The following is a 16388-nucleotide window of genomic DNA, read 5'->3' as shown; positions in this document are numbered from 1 at the left end:
AAAAAAAAAAAAAAAAAAAAAAAAACTACCTTTTGATCCAGCAATTCCATTACTGGGTATCTACTCAAAAGAAAATAAATATCAAAAAATGTCACCTGTACTCATATGTTTATTGCAACAGTATTCACAGCAACAAAAATCATGAAATCAACCTATGTGTATCAATGGATGATTGATTTAAAATGTGGTGTGCGTGTGTCTATACATATTTATGTATACATATATACACATGCACATATATTGTGTGGGGATGTACATACACACACACACACACACCATGGATTACTACTCAGTCATAAAAATGAATGGAATAATGTTTTTGCAGCAATATGAGTGGAACTGAAGGCCATTATCTTCAGTAAAATGACTCAGAAACTGAAAATCAAAGGCCACATGTTCTCACTTAAAAGTGGGAGCTAAACAATGGTACACACAGACATACAGAGTGGAATAGACACAGCAGACTACCAATGGTGGGAGGGTAGTAAGAAGGTGAAGGATTACATACCAACTATTAGGAATGATGTACATTATTTGAATGATGGGTACACTAAAAGCTCAGATCTTACCACTGTACCATATACACATGAAACACAACTACACTTATACCTGTAAATCCATAAAAATGAAAAATTTAATTTAGAAAAGTGAATGTCATGCCCTGACCTTGAAAGTGACAACAGCAAGAAAGCAGGTAAGCCTCATGAGATGTGGTGCCTAGCAGAGATCATGTTATTTCCCCTTTTGAATTCCCCATGTCCCTGGTCCATTGCTTATGTCTAGAGTGAATCAACCCTCCAGCCAATATTCAAGAGAAAAATCTAAACATAAACGTCAAGGGTCAAGGACAATTATTTTGACTTTGTTTGAGAATAAACACTAAATCTTATAGTTGTCTCCTTTTAAAAAGATAAGGACAGGAAGGCAAAAGAATAATACTATTCCCAAGGAAAGCTTCTATTATGTTATAGAAACAAAACATAAGAAAGGCAGAAGTACATATTTTTTAACAGAATCACTGTAGGGAAGAGAAGTAAACTTTAAACAGCATCTGCGATTATCTCAGTCAAATTTATGGAGCATAGATTCTACAAAATGAAATAAGATAGGGTAACAGTGTGAGGTAACAGTGTGAGGTAAAAAGTTAATTGAGAGGCAAGTGGAAATTTACAACAAAGAAGCTAGATAATATAAAGAAAGAATGCTATAAAACCAAAACGCATCAACATAATTATAAACAACACACATTAAACATCAAAAAGAGAATAATTTAAAAAGTAAATCAGTGATATAGTGGACATTTGTATGTGTGCATTTAAATTTGGGAGTGTTAGCAGTGACAGGAAACACGTGTTTGAATATTCAAATGAGTCTGGAAAGCTTTGGATGAAGAACAGTTCACCAGATTTCTCAAGTACAGGGTTTCTCAGCCTCAAAATGCTAGTGTGCCTGGTGGTTCTTCAAGGATGATAACAGTATATTCCACTTACCAAATTATTCGACCACAAAGACTTTTGAGAAAAATGTATCACTTGAGTATATTGTTTTACCTAACAAATCAGCAAATGCTAAAACACACATATTCTTGTGAAAACCATGACCTTCAAAGTTAAGTAATTATTTCTTTTAGCACCAGACATAGAAAAAGGCAGCACCTTACGAAAAAAAATAATAATAATAACAGTGACATGAGACTTTTCTATAGCATCACTGTCAGGAAAGCAATTAAGTCAATTGTGAATTTTGAGAGGAAAATAATATGTTTCAAAAATATTCTACCTAGCCAAGTTGTCATTCATATGAGAAAGTTACAGAGGACATTCTCAGATTTCAGCAGTATCTGAAAATATAACATCCAACTACTGTCTCATATTTTTGCCTGTCTGTGAAAGATACATACAACTCATTCTAGATATATAAAACTCATTCATTTTATTCATTTCGTAATTGAATAAAATCACATACATATGGTATGGTGGTAGGGAAATTGCAGAAGTCATAATACATCAGCCAGAAAGGGAACCATACACACCTTCTCGTTCAAGTGACCTTAGAAAAATGAGATAGTGGTTTGCTAACGCGGTCATGGCTAAGAGATTAATAAAGGGAACATTATATATTATTAATAGTCTATGTGCAACTTTAAAGACCCCAGGAAGTATAGAAGAGGGCCTCTGAGCTTTAATACATCCAATAAGGGTTTGCTGATGCCAACTATCTAAGTAAATAACACTGTACTAGGTGCTATGAAAAATATAAAACAGATCGAAGGCAATTTAAGTACATTCCCCTGAGTACTTGAGAGGAGTCAGAGTCTGCAAACAATCATTCCAGATTCTTTCCTATATTAATGCCATTTTAAACTATTTAAATTGATATAAAAATACATACGTATCTTTTAAATTTATAGATTAACAACCTTTCTAGCTGTGGAGCACCAGATTGAAAGCAGATGGCTCAAGCACAGCCTTGTAGGCTGGTCTCATTTCCAGCTAGCACTTGGTTTTACAATCTCCTGACCATATGCAGTGGTCTACTCCAACTCTCTGTTTTTAACTTCCTTTATAGCAAGATATGACAGTCATAACAGACTTGTTTATTCAAACTGCTTTATCAGAGTCATAATTGATTATAACAAGGTGAGGCAGAATTCGGCGTTGTCAACCTAATTGAAAGTTAACAATGATCTGTTGCTAGATGTAACGTGTACATAAATAATAATAATAAACAATAGTTTTTCTCTGCTTGAAATGAATTTAATTAGATATTTTGACTACATTCCTTGCTCTGACTTGGATTATAATGTTTTTAAATTATATAATTAAATAACATAGAGATGCAATTTTTTATACAAAAGTCTTGGGACCTGAAATATTTCATATATATATTTGAATTAAGAGTGGTAATACAGTGTATACATAATATATATTATAGTATACATTCCTATACAAAAAATAAAACACAAAAAATACAAATGTTACCTAAGTGGAAAAACTTAAGATGATAAATATTCACATCATTTGCAGTCAATTTTCAGCATAAATGAGTTTAGGTAGGGTGAGCTGCTTCTATTGCCAATAAAAAAATAAAATAAAAAAGAAAACTTTTAGTTTTCTGAGCTTTATGGATTTCAGAATTTTGTATAAATCGTTGTGGGCCTGTAATACATTTTGGACAACTCTTTCATATTCATGAGTGTACACATATACCTTATTTTATGCAGCAGCTATGTTACTAAGGAATAGTATCTATATAAAAATCTTTTCTTATACATTAAAACGTCAACTCTTTCCTCTCACTTGCAACCAGAACTGTCCAACCAGTTAACAGGATGTAGAGGCTTTCTCTCTAAAGGTGCTTAAACTCCTGTAACTTTGCTGACAGAGTGTTTCTCTAAAACACAAATCTATGCACAGAATTTCTCTACATAAAATATGTCTCTAACTTCTCACAAATTCCAGTTGGGAGGTCCAGAACTTCCCTAGAACACAACAGACTTTGTTCCCTTGCCTTCATCACTTACACTCTGCTGCTGCTGGACCATGAACTTCTCAACTCAGTTTCCACTGTGGTTCCTTTCCACAGGTTTGGTTTTCTTCCTACAGTCCACAGTCCTGCTTCTCTTTTCATCTGTTCCTACTTATTTAGAGTCATCTTCTCAATCATGTTTGCACATCCCATTTCTGAGCATCTGTAGAATCTTGAAAATGCATTTTTCAAAATACTTAAACATTCAACTGCCTATGTTTTTGCTCTTTCTTATCTACCTTTGGTTTTATGTATAGTAGTATACATGTACAGCTAATGAAGGTTATTATATGCCAGAAACTATCCTGTATTTTTCATTTAATCTATGAGGTTGGTTTCTATCATTAGCTTTCTCATGCTATTGTACAAATAAGAATCTGAAACTCAAAGAGTAATATCCCAAATCATACAGCAAAGAAATAGCCAACCCCAAATTTGAATCCAGGTCTTCTCTCTCTAAAGCCTGTGACCTTAATTACTGTATTATTTTTCTCCACAAACACTCTATAAGTGATTGTTTGATTAGTATTCTCAACCAGAGGATGTGGAAATTGGCTGTAATGGAAATAGCACTATATTTATATAATCCCTGGAAGGATATTTAAAACTGTATATGCTTCCTAAAAAATCTTTTTATTTTTATTTTTTAATTTATTGTTATTATTATTATTGAGACAGAATTTCGCTCTTGTTGCCCAGGGTGGAGTGCAGTGGTGCGATCTTGGCTCACAGCAACCTCCACGTCCCAGGTTCAAGCGATTCTCCTGTCTCAGCCTCCTGAGTAGCCGGGATTATAAGCGCAGCCTCCTAAAAATCTTTTAAATATTCCATGTTTTATGGTGATGCAATGAGTTGTTACAAAACTGACATCAGTAAATCACACCTTGCTAAATTCATTCCCTCTGTGTTCCCTTCTACATTGAACCTTGGCTGATGTAAAAACTTTCTTAGATGAGTAGAATCTAAGTGTTTCATTGTGAAAGTTGTAATGCTTGGTCTTATGAGGCATTGTACTTTATGCTTTGGTTCTGTAGCTGCCCTGAGATTTCATTTTAAAAGGTTCAGGCTATCCCCCTGAAGGATGACAGGCCACATGAAGAGACAAGCCCTAGAAAATAAAAGAATTAAAAATAGAGAAAGGTCCAGCCAGATCCCAGCCACGCCAATCATACCAGCTGAGACAGTAAATTTGTGAATGAGGCCATCTTGCATGTTCCAGACAAGCACTAGAAATGCATGAGTGAGCCAAATAGTGTAGAGGTAAAATACGCAGTTAAGACTAAATGCAAAATTGTGAAGATACAATTGGCAGTTGTGGTTTTAAGCTACAGAGTTTTGAAGTGGTTTCTATGTATTGTTACAGTAATTGGTGTCAGTAAATGAAGTGTTGACCTAACAAAAATCTAAAATGTGGCACTGGCTTTGGGACCAGGAGGTGGGTAAATGTTGAAAGAATGATAATAAAACTGTTATTAGAGACTTGAAAAAGGGCAACCAGTGAAAAATAGTGGCAGAACAATTGGCAAATAGTTTTTTGTGGTAGCTTAGAAGCTAGAATATAAATTTAATTGATGTGTAAAACTAGCTAATGAGGTTTCCAGATGACCTACTGAAAGTGGCAAGTTGTTTTCTTTTTTGTTTGTTTTTTTTTTAGCTGCATAAATGACACATGAAACATAAATAAACTTATTAAAACTGTCAATTTTCTAAATCTAATATATTTTTGATATATTAAAAAAACACGAAGTTCTAGAATGTACCAAGTTGGAAATATAGCTATTTCTCATCTCCACTCATCTAGAAAATATTCCCAAAGTGAGAAATGGCCCTGAGACAAAAAATAAATTAAAAGTAGCGGAAAACATTTTTTTAAGATTCTGAATGTGTAAAAAATGTCCATTAGAACATCACAGCTTCAAAAAAGAAAAAATAAATAAATGAGGGTTTTATAATAATAGAATGTCATGCCACAGCAACATCACACATGAACAAAGTAGAGAGATGGTTTCCAAAACAATTATAGCTATGTCTATCAAGGAATGAAGAAAATCTCAATCATATTCCTAGAGCCAAGCTTCAAGAAATCAGAGCCACAGCCATTTACAATGTACTAAAAAAGGACTCACAACGAAAAAAATAGATGTTTATCAAGGACCACACTCTGCTGTCAAAGTTGGGGAAACTGGCAATGTATGCCTGGCTGAATTACAAAATTGCTACAAATTAGTGATTGCTATGTGATCCCATTCTTCCTGTTTTTTAATGTGTCTGATGATTATGCTATCCTTGTCCCATCATTGTGTATTGGGTGAAGGGATAATATAGATAACTTGTTTTTCTAATTTGTAGATCTCTGGATTAAGAGGAGTTGTACTCAAGAAGTCTACCTACATGTAGGTCAGAATCAGATCATGGCATCCTAATTTTGAGCATGACGCCATAATTAGATAAAACTTTCGTGGTCCTAAGAGTGAATGAGTGGGTTTTTTTTATTTTTTTGAAACAGGATCTCGCTTTGTCACCCAGGCTGAAGTGCAGTGGTATGATCATGGCTCATGGCTCACTGTAGTCTCAAGCTCCCAGGCTCAAGAAATTATCCCACCTCAGCCTCTTAAGTAGTCGGGACTACAGGTGCGCACGGCCACATCCAGTTATTCTTATTGTAGAGATGAGGTTTTCCTATGATGCCCAGGCTGGTCGCAAACTCCTAGGCTCAACAAATCCTCCTCCCTTGGCCTCTCAAAGTGCTGAGATTAGTCATGAGCCACTGTGCTGGGCCAGAATGAGTACATTTTTAAGGATGAAGATATGTGAAGAATTCTACTGAGAGAGGGTTCAAAGTAGATTTCAATATTTGGTCATAAATTCTTCCCAATATCCTATGCACAACCTTTGGATTCTGACTTCATTACTCCTCCAATCCAAAGGTGGAATCTGTTTCCTACTCCTTAGATGTGGGCGGGCTTTGTGACTTCTTTTGACCAACACTACTTAACAAAAGTGATATTGTGGAAGTTTTGAGACTAGACTTTGAGTGGCTTTGCATATTCTGTCCTTAATGTCTTGGAATGCTGTCCTAAGACGTTCGTGTCTAATGTAATGAATTATGAATGGCCGCATAGAGGAGAAACTGAGGTTCATCAGCAACTAGCCAACAACAACTTTTGGATATGTGAGTGAGGTCATCATTCCAGAAGCTGCATGACTAAGACCAAGATAAACCAACAAAAAACTGACAGAGCTATAAGACATTTGTTCTTGTTTTTTGTAGGGAGGGTATTATGCAGTAGAGAATATTCTGTGAAAAAAGTAGTATCTTTTCCTGGCTAAAAGTCACAGAATTGCAAGAGTTGATGCTGGTGAGAAAATGACAGAAATGTGAGCCAATTGTGGAGGCAATGAAATAAGGCTGATCACTGCTATGCTCTACTGGGGCCATTACATTTGGGGATCTCAATCAAAGCAGCATATACTCTACCCTGATACTATTTCAAAACTCTTTTAAAACTTAAATGTGATAATTTCTGCCAAATGCTTGGCAAATAGATACTCAACATTTAATAAATTTAAGATTAAATTTAACTTAAATTTAATCTTATTATTGCACATCCTGCAGTTTTTCAAGACTCAGCTAATTTTTTAAAATTTTATATCGATTTTATGTAAAAGTGTTGGCGTTATAAATATCTCAAATGTCAAAAAAATGGCTTATATTTGAGGAAACAAAACAAGCAACACTTAAGGTCAGAAGTATTAGCTTAATCTTCCTGGTACACTTCTCAGGGAGAAAATGAAAATAGCAGCTAGAATACGGAGAACAGATAGGAGGTTATTTCTATATTCATGGAGCAGATGGAGACTTTCAGAGACAGACCACTGCAATGTCACATGATGAAAAGTTCCAAAATAAGTGGTTTTGAATAATAGTAGACACAAAGATATAAAACAATTGACAACATCATTTCAAGCAGGTGGACATTAAAAGTATGATTTTGTGCTGGTGTCAGTTTATTTAAAAACATATCCATCTAATTATCGCTAAGATGAAAAGCTATTTTAGAAAACAATTTTAAATATATAACAAGGCCTAACATTTCATAATTTAAAATTTTGATTTTTGACTTTCATAAATTTATTTTTAGATAATTTAAATTTGGGAAGAACATTGTTTTCTGCTTTGCTTGTAGACGTGTCTGTCACAATATTAGACACAATAGGGAAAAAATCAGATCCAACACAAATCCCAAAAGTAGCAGAGTAGCTACTTCAAACACGTTTTACTAACACTAGTAAATGCTATGGAACTATTGCAAACTGTGTTCACNAAGGCCTAACATTTCATAATTTAAAATTTTGATTTTTGACTTTCATAAATTTATTTTTAGATAATTTAAATTTGGGAAGAACATTGTTTTCTGCTTTGCTTGTAGACGTGTCTGTCACAATATTAGACACAATAGGGAAAAAATCAGATCCAACACAAATCCCAAAAGTAGCAGAGTAGCTACTTCAAACACGTTTTACTAACACTAGTAAATGCTATGGAACTATTGCAAACTGTGTTCACAGCCACTTTAAATGAATACATTTAATTTTTAGTATAAATTAAAACTTGTTAAATTTAAACAGGAAAAAGAACTATAAAGACATGCCTATCAACATTAATGGTAGATACTTCTGAATTATGAGATCATTGAGTATTACTTTTCTTCTTTATATAAATTTAACAATTAATACATGTATCTTCCATAATAATTTTATTGAATTAATTTAATTGAAAGTAAGTAATCTGTGGCAATGATAAAACTTAATTTAAAACAATACACGCCTAAGAATCTGAATAAGTGATTAAACATAAGGAATAAATAGAACCGAAAATCTTATCAGGGAAACAATTCCTCTTCTTAAGAAGCAGCATATTATACAAGAAGAAAAACAGGGATTTCAGAAAAATAACTAATATCCCACATTTTGAAGTACAAGAGCTGGAGTAGGGATAATGTATAACAGAAATCTATTGTCAATGGGGAGCACTTACAGAGCCAGAAAATAATGTAGTGGGTACTATTTTTACAATCTTAATGTAAGAGAAGCAAAGTTTACTACATGCAGACAGCATATGCTATCCTCAAAACAGAAAAGCCAGGGATTATCTTATTTTTCCCTAACTCAACTTCTCATTAATGTGACCGTGCCAGACAAAAATAGGAAATCAATACCAGTGGGTTTTGGATACTCATTATATTTGCAAAGCTGACCCACAGGTAATTTAACAAATACTAGTTCAACCATGGTGGAAAACAGTGTGGTGATTCCTCATGGATCTAGAACTAGAAATACCATTTGACCCAGAAATTTCATTACTGGGTATACACCCAAAGGATTATAAATCATTTTACTATATAGACACATGCACACATATGTTTATTGCAGCACTATCTATAATAGCAAAGAGTCGGAATCAACCCAAGTGCCCATCAATAATAGACCGGATAAAGAAAATGTGACACATATACACCATGGAATAATATGCAGCCATAAAAAAGAATGAGACTATGTCTTTTCCAGGTACATGGATGAAGTTGGAAGCCATCATTCTCAGTAAACTAACACAAGAACAGAAAGTCAAACACCATATGTTCTCACTCAAAAGTGGGGGAGTTGAACAATGAGAACACATGGACACAGGGAGGGGAACAACAAACACAGGGGCCTGTCAAGGGGTGGGGAGCAAGGGGATGGCGGGCATTAGGATAAATACCTAATACATGTGGGGCTTAAAACCTAGATGACGGGTTGATGGATGCAGCAAACCACCATGGCACATGTATACCTATGTAACAAACTTGCACATTCTGCACATGTATTCCAGAACTTAAAGTAAAATAAAAAATAATTTTTTAAAAAAAAAAAGAATGACTGTAGATAACGTTTTCTAAATTTCAGATTCTTCTCAACTCCCACAAAAACTGATGAGTAGATGGACAGTGTGAATTGTAGAGGTGGTTGCTGCCATCAAAATCCCAACTTTGGATTTCATGAACAGCATTTACTGAGAAATGGCTGCCCACCCAGGAACTATACTTTCCTGGTCCCTTCCTGTCTAAATGTTGCCATGTGACTAGTTTTTTGGCCTGTGTTGTATGAACAGAAGCGATGTCTTACTACCGGCTATGCCAGTTATCAATTCATTGTCTCTCAACTATGAATTCACTCTTTTTGGCTTTTTTTTGTCATGATAAAGCTAGGTCCTAAAAATATTTTTCCTACCAGTGGTGCAATGTCAATCCTCTGAGTAGAAAGTACAAGAGAAACACTGAAGGAGAGAAGGGCTTTCACTTCATTGCTCTAGAGTAACTCACAAACTCGGCTGCTATAGGGTGTACTTTCTCCATTGAATAGCCCCCAGTTCTAGGTTTCTATAGGCCACAGCACTCTCCATCTTTTGGATACCACACTTTTACCAGCTCTTGACTCAGGCATTGAAAGCATAGCCAGGATACCCAGGTAGTAGGGGTCCATGCCCCAGTCAAAATTATTGCTCCTCATACCCTCTCCTCCAGCAAGGAGAAAAGTATCACAGATGCTAAATTTGGAAGCCTGTTTTAATAAAAGGGTAAAATATTTAATAAAATATTTGCCTGCTATAACTTAAACAGCAAGTCAGATTAAGAGTATTGCCTTCTCATTATGGCCTATTTCTTTTACATAACCTATGTGATCTATTAGTTAAGGCCTATGAGGTAGGGGAGAAAAAAAAATAGGTTAAGACCTTAGCTTAGGTCTAAGTCATAATTTTCAGTTTGGTTCCTCAGACTTTGAATAGATTGGTTGCAACTAGATCAAATGCCTACATTGCTCCTGAGAGAAATAGATTGTTGGAGAGAACATGTTCCCAGTGTAAAAATCCTGTGATTTAATGTGGGCATTATGCCTTTTTTTTTTTTTTTTTTAATATGAGTACTCTAGGTATGCATTCAGAAACTGGGGAAAGAACCACAGAAGGAATCTGCAGACCTACTACACTTGCTCTATTTAAACTTGGGTTAAAATTCTATCATAAGCTCCATTGTAATTTGTGGATCACAATAGTCAGGTTCCAGTACCCAGGGAGTAGTGACATAGAACCACTATCCAGCAATCTCCAGAAGATCTACATAGTTCTTTTTCCTTAGGCATGGTCACTCAAGTAATTGGCCACGGGCTCCTTAGAAAAAGGATTGGAGGATGATTTACAATGACACAGATAAAAAGAGAAGGGAATTGGCCTCTCTATAATCAAGAGGCTCTGATCTGAAAAGTGTCATAGGTTCGAAAATAGGGTGAGAATGTATGATTCTCTGTTGTGTGACTCAATCCACATTTCTGGGCACCAGACTGGAATTCTCCTGTTATATCAGGAAATACTCATCTATCTAATTCCCAGGATTGTTGTCATAAAAGTAGCTACTGCCAGTCACCCTGCTTTTCAAAACATTCTGACAACTACTTAATCTCTGCTAACCATTAAGATAAATGCATTGGCCATGTCTTTAACAGCTAAACACTGTCATTTGGGCCCTGCTACTCTGAGATCTTGTCATTTCCACTGAAATTGGTAAGTTTACTAGTGCCCTTTGACATAGTAAACCTTGGCCAAGACAAAACAACACTAGAGAGCTTTCCAAGCACATTGATGGTCCCTTCACTAAAGGATTTTTCAATGCCTTAGTGAATGGAGTAGTCTCTGGACTGTCTTGGGGAATGAAGTAGAGGATGTATGTGAACAATACCTTTCAAGGTTTCTGTCTCCAATAGCTGTTTGTTTTCTCTTTGTATGTTTTGCAAAGGAAGTTCTGACAATGTAACTGCATTAACTATCAGTCATTTTTAAGTACAAGTTTCAGTCAACTAACCAACTAAAATGTCTGGGCCATTTCCAGAGTCTTTAGTAAGTGCATTCACGTCAATAAAATAGACATAATTACTAGCTGCCAGTATTATTATACTATCAACTGGCCATAACCTGTTGAGGTCTGCTTCCCCTGTCTAATACCCTTTGAATGCACTGCATACATATTCCTTGGCTTTATTCTCATTTACGTGAATAATGGCTTGCAATACTTTAGGTGTATATATTGCCTCCTACTAGATCAAAGTTTGTACTTGACCCCTGCAATATGCTTACATCTGACCCTTGTTGTTGGTCCAGTGGCAATAAAGCGTTGTTAGGGTGGTATCTTGGAGAAAACTGGTATCTGTATATAAAGGAACTGGCCTATATACATTTACTACAGAATGGTCAAGAACTGGAGGGTTACTCTTTTTAACCTTGAAAGGGGAATGCTCTTTCTATACGCAAGGAAAACTGAAGGCCTTAAGATTCCAGGATTCTTTGCTTCACGTGAATCCAACCAGATGATCCCATTCCAAGTTTTAGGAATGCTCTAACTTCTACATGAAATGTTGGTGAGGTTTGTGAATTCAGGATACATCATGATTCTATCACCCACACAATTCAATTTTGGTTTTGATTTTCAGCAAAATTATGTCTGTGGCCACAAGAAATAAGGTCATGTGTAGGGTTTTCTTAAAAAAACTCTGGTTCTCTGTGACTTCAGCCAGCAGGTTAGTGACCTGAGCTTGTTATTTCCTCTCTGAAGATGCTCCAGGGTAATTATGAGAACTGACCCCACACCAGGGTTGCATTCATCACAACTGCCATGAGTCAACAGTAGCAGCCTCTTGATTACCCCAAGTGACCTTCTCTAGTTAGACTTGATTGCATTGAACCACAGACGAAAGTTTCGTTAATCATAGTGCTGTGATATTCCATGGATTAGCAGAATCCCATAACCGTTTATTAAAGTCAACGTTATGTGCAAATACAGGAATGGAACCCAATCTATATTTCCAAACTCTATTGTAGAGGTTGTTTTTCCTACTACCTCTTCTGGCACAAATTGTCTGTATTAGGTAGGGCCCAGGCAAGAAATGAAAATCACAGGAGTTATTTCACTAGAGAAAATGTAAAGAATGACTAATCAAGTTAACAACTTAATAAAGTTGTTAACTGGCTAACTTAAAGGATTTAAAAGAGATTAGGACCAAGATATCTCAGAGACAGGCACTTCAGGGAGCAGCTACTATCACTAGAGATAGAGAAACAAAGGAAAGAGTTTGAATGTTTTAAATCTCAGGAGTTTTGTGAAGGGGATTTATTGAGCAATAAAACTCAGACCTGTGACCCTGAGGAGCTACTCAGCTGGTGCTTGCGCCTCTGAGGGATGTGCAACTCAGCTAATTCTGCAAGTATTAGACAAAGCCCAAGCTAGATTCAGCGTCATATAGGAAGGAACTACTGTAGTTGTGGTGAAGAATCATTAATGTGGCATGCAGACAGAAAAGAGGAAGTCTCTTCTCTCTCCTTTTTCCTAACAACTTATCTTCAGTGTCACTATTGGCAGGGAATAGTAAGGGCTCAGTTGGCAAAACGGAAATTTGGTTTCTGTAGTTCCAGAGTCAGTATCACAGACAGGAAATAGAAGGGCAGGAGTCAACTAAGAAACAATTTCTTACTAGTTGGCATAAGCAGGGAGCACTGTATTGTCCAATAAATGCATATTTCCTAGGGGCCACCACAGAGATGGTTGGGGAAGAAACAAGGCAGCATATCCACGAAGGCAGGACAGAGGCCACATGGAGGGCCCTGAACAAGATAGTTGTTCCCAGGAAGCAGAGCCAGCATCTAAACAAGGATCCTCCATCGCTCAGCATTGCCAGGACAAAGGCTTTTCATGTCACCTGTCCAGCAGGTGTTATGCTGGATACTTGATGCTTATGTTTCCTATGCTTCCCTTTTCTGAATGGGAGCTTTCATTGCACTTACTTTGTTTTCTTTCTACCACTATGGTGGGGGAGTGACTTGTCAAGACCACAAACAACCACACCCAGAACTAAAGTGGGAGACTGCACATCACCCAGACAGCCTACACCCTGAGCTGGATGTTGTGACTAGATGGGGTTTTTAGTTGTCTTCCTTAGAGAGGGTTAAATAGGTATTATATGTGAGAAGGATCTTCACTGATAATTCTGTCAGACGGACAGAATATGACAAAATGGTAGCTGTCCATCAACATGTGCTCTCTCTCCCTCCTATTACATAGATAAGTGCATATAAAGAAATTGCCCAGGCAAGACATCACACTTACCAGCTCCCCCACCCCACCCTCATTTCTAGGTGTCATTATGGGACTAATTTTGTCAATAAAGTGTTAAGGAATTTAATGAGTGTCACTCTAGGACAGGGCATTTTTGGCAGCAGCTGAATCTCTACTTCCTCTTTTATTTCTCTGCATACTGGATGAATAAACTATACAGCCTTCAGGAACAGGATGGCTATAAGATGGAAGGGGTCTAGGTCCCTTAATGACCTCAGACCAGGAATGCCCACACTGGATTGTCATGTTAGCAGGAAACAAACTGCTTCTGTGTTGATCTGTTGAAATGTTGGGCTTTATTTGTTGTACCTGACAGTACCGCCATATACAATTTAGAAATGCATGGCCTTGTACTACAGTCATGTTTCCAAAGAAATTATTGACATGATGCAATGGTAAACAAAGAACCAAGAAGAATCTTTTCAGAGGCAAAAAAAGGAGACTTGAATAGAAATGTTTCTACTCAAAGATAAACAAATAACGTAAACCAATAAACCACAGGACCTGTGAAAATCCTTTTAAAAGAAAATGAAAAAATATTAAGTGAATTTTAGAGACGAATATAATTAGAAAAAAAAATCAGCTCTAGAAAATAACATAATTTTAAGCATAAACTATTTTACTCTCTAAAGAAAATAATTAAAATATTAATGCAATGAATCAATAGATAAAATTTAAAAATGTAGACTAAAAAAAGTATATGGCATTGAAAGCAGTGAAGTGTTCCAAAGAAGAAAAACAATTTATAAATTTTGAGCTTCTCAAGTAGAGAACATAATTACAAAAAGGGTAATTTTATAAAATGAAATTAGAGGAACAAATTTCTAGGCTAAAGGGATTTGTAGATAAACATACTCTAGTATGTCCCCAAGATAGATGGAGGCAACAGGCATGAGGCTATGTTGTTGAGTATTTAATTTTAAGCACAGTTAAAAAAAATCCTACAAACATGTAATAATCAACCAAAATATTAAAGTAAAAACAGTTAGGATACTCTCAGACTTCTAATCAACAACATCATATTCATATTCCAGAATGAGCTAGAATATAGTTTTTGACTTTGAAAAGAAATCTGTGTTGAATTTAGATATCAATATATAAGTAAGCTGTTGCAGACATGTGAATTCAAGGCAAAGACACCTCAGCTATGAAAAAAAAAGTAATTTCTTTATTAAAACTGAGTTGTCATGAAGAAAACTAAACTAACAAATATGCACTTCAAGCTGTGATTAAAAAATAAATTCTGTTCAAAGAAAACTTAGAAATTTGCATATGAAAGAATTTACAGACAACATTTTTTCATTTAAAAATGAAATCAAGTTTATACAACTGTCATATAATACACAGTGTAAATGTTACAGTTCTTAAAATAATAGTCATATGACATAAAAATAGTTTAACAATTAATGCTTTGGGCAAAAAATCTCATGTGACGCCCATAAAACCAGGAGGTGTGGGGGTAGAACAAGTGGGAAGAATTGTAAATGTGCTAATTTCCTCATCTTTTATGAAGGGTAGTCAACAACTGCCATTCCATTTATGAAACTGATAAATGCAGAAACATAAATTTAAAGCTTTTCATTAAGGCCAGGCGTAGTGGCTCACGCCTGTAATCCGCGCACTTTGGGAGGCCAAGGCAGGCAGATCACCTGAGGTCAGGAGTTCGAGACCAGCCTGGACAACATGATGAAATCCCATCTCTACTAAAAACACAAAAATTAGCTGGACGTGGTGGCGGGTGCCTGTAATCCAGCTACTTGGGAGGCTGAGGCAGGAAAATTGCTTGAATCGGGAGGCGGAGGTTGCAGGAGCCAAGATTGCATCACTGCACTCTAGCCTGGGTGACAGAACAAAACTCCGTTTCAAAACAAACAAAAACCTTTTTATTACAAAGCTTATCTAATTTAGTTTTGAAACAAAAAATGAACGAGTTGGTAACATAGTTGACAGACTTTGGAGAAATACTGAATTATTTTTCTTTAAGAATCTGTTCGGATAAATGTAATTTCAAAAATTATAGTTTTGGTTTATTTCTTTTGGATGACATCAGTTGATAACAACAAAATGCATTATGACTAAATTGCTTCCTTTTCGCAGCTGCTCATGGAACTTCCTTAGTCCTCTTTCCCTCTTCTTGAACAACAATGTATAAGGAAAGATAATATTGTTGACAATGTAAGGTAATTACACTTTTTTAATGACTCTTTTCCATGTTTAGTGAATTGTAAGACTTTTACCAGGTTTTGCACCCGGCTCACAAAAGTCTGATCTCATGTCACAGACACTGGGGAGATGTTAAACAAATGTAGAAACATTATATGCATGATGTGCCTGCATTATAAAACTCGACTATTGGATTTTTAATTCAATTCAATGAACTCAAGCATTACATCCTTGTCATTTCATTAAAGTCTCAGAAAGTGACTGTGCTTTAAACTTTCAGTTTTATTTGCTGACTTTGATCAACAATTCACCCTCATCTTTCTCTACATGCATCCCAGTTGCAGTTCTACTTTCTTTCCTGGTAATCCTTAGATTTTGCTTCATAAATTTAAATTCTGGAGAATTTAAATTTTTTAGTCCTGGAGATTACACTTTCATAAGGCCTGACTTATGAAAGAGCAGTTGTTCTTAAAAAAAAAAAAAAAAAAAAAAAAAAAA

This window comes from Rhinopithecus bieti, unplaced genomic scaffold (genome assembly GCF_001698545.2).
Source record: "Rhinopithecus bieti isolate Rb0 unplaced genomic scaffold, ASM169854v2 scaffold_4919, whole genome shotgun sequence".
NCBI lineage: Eukaryota > Metazoa > Chordata > Mammalia > Primates > Cercopithecidae > Rhinopithecus > Rhinopithecus bieti.
Note: the sequence above shows the minus strand (reverse complement) of the source record.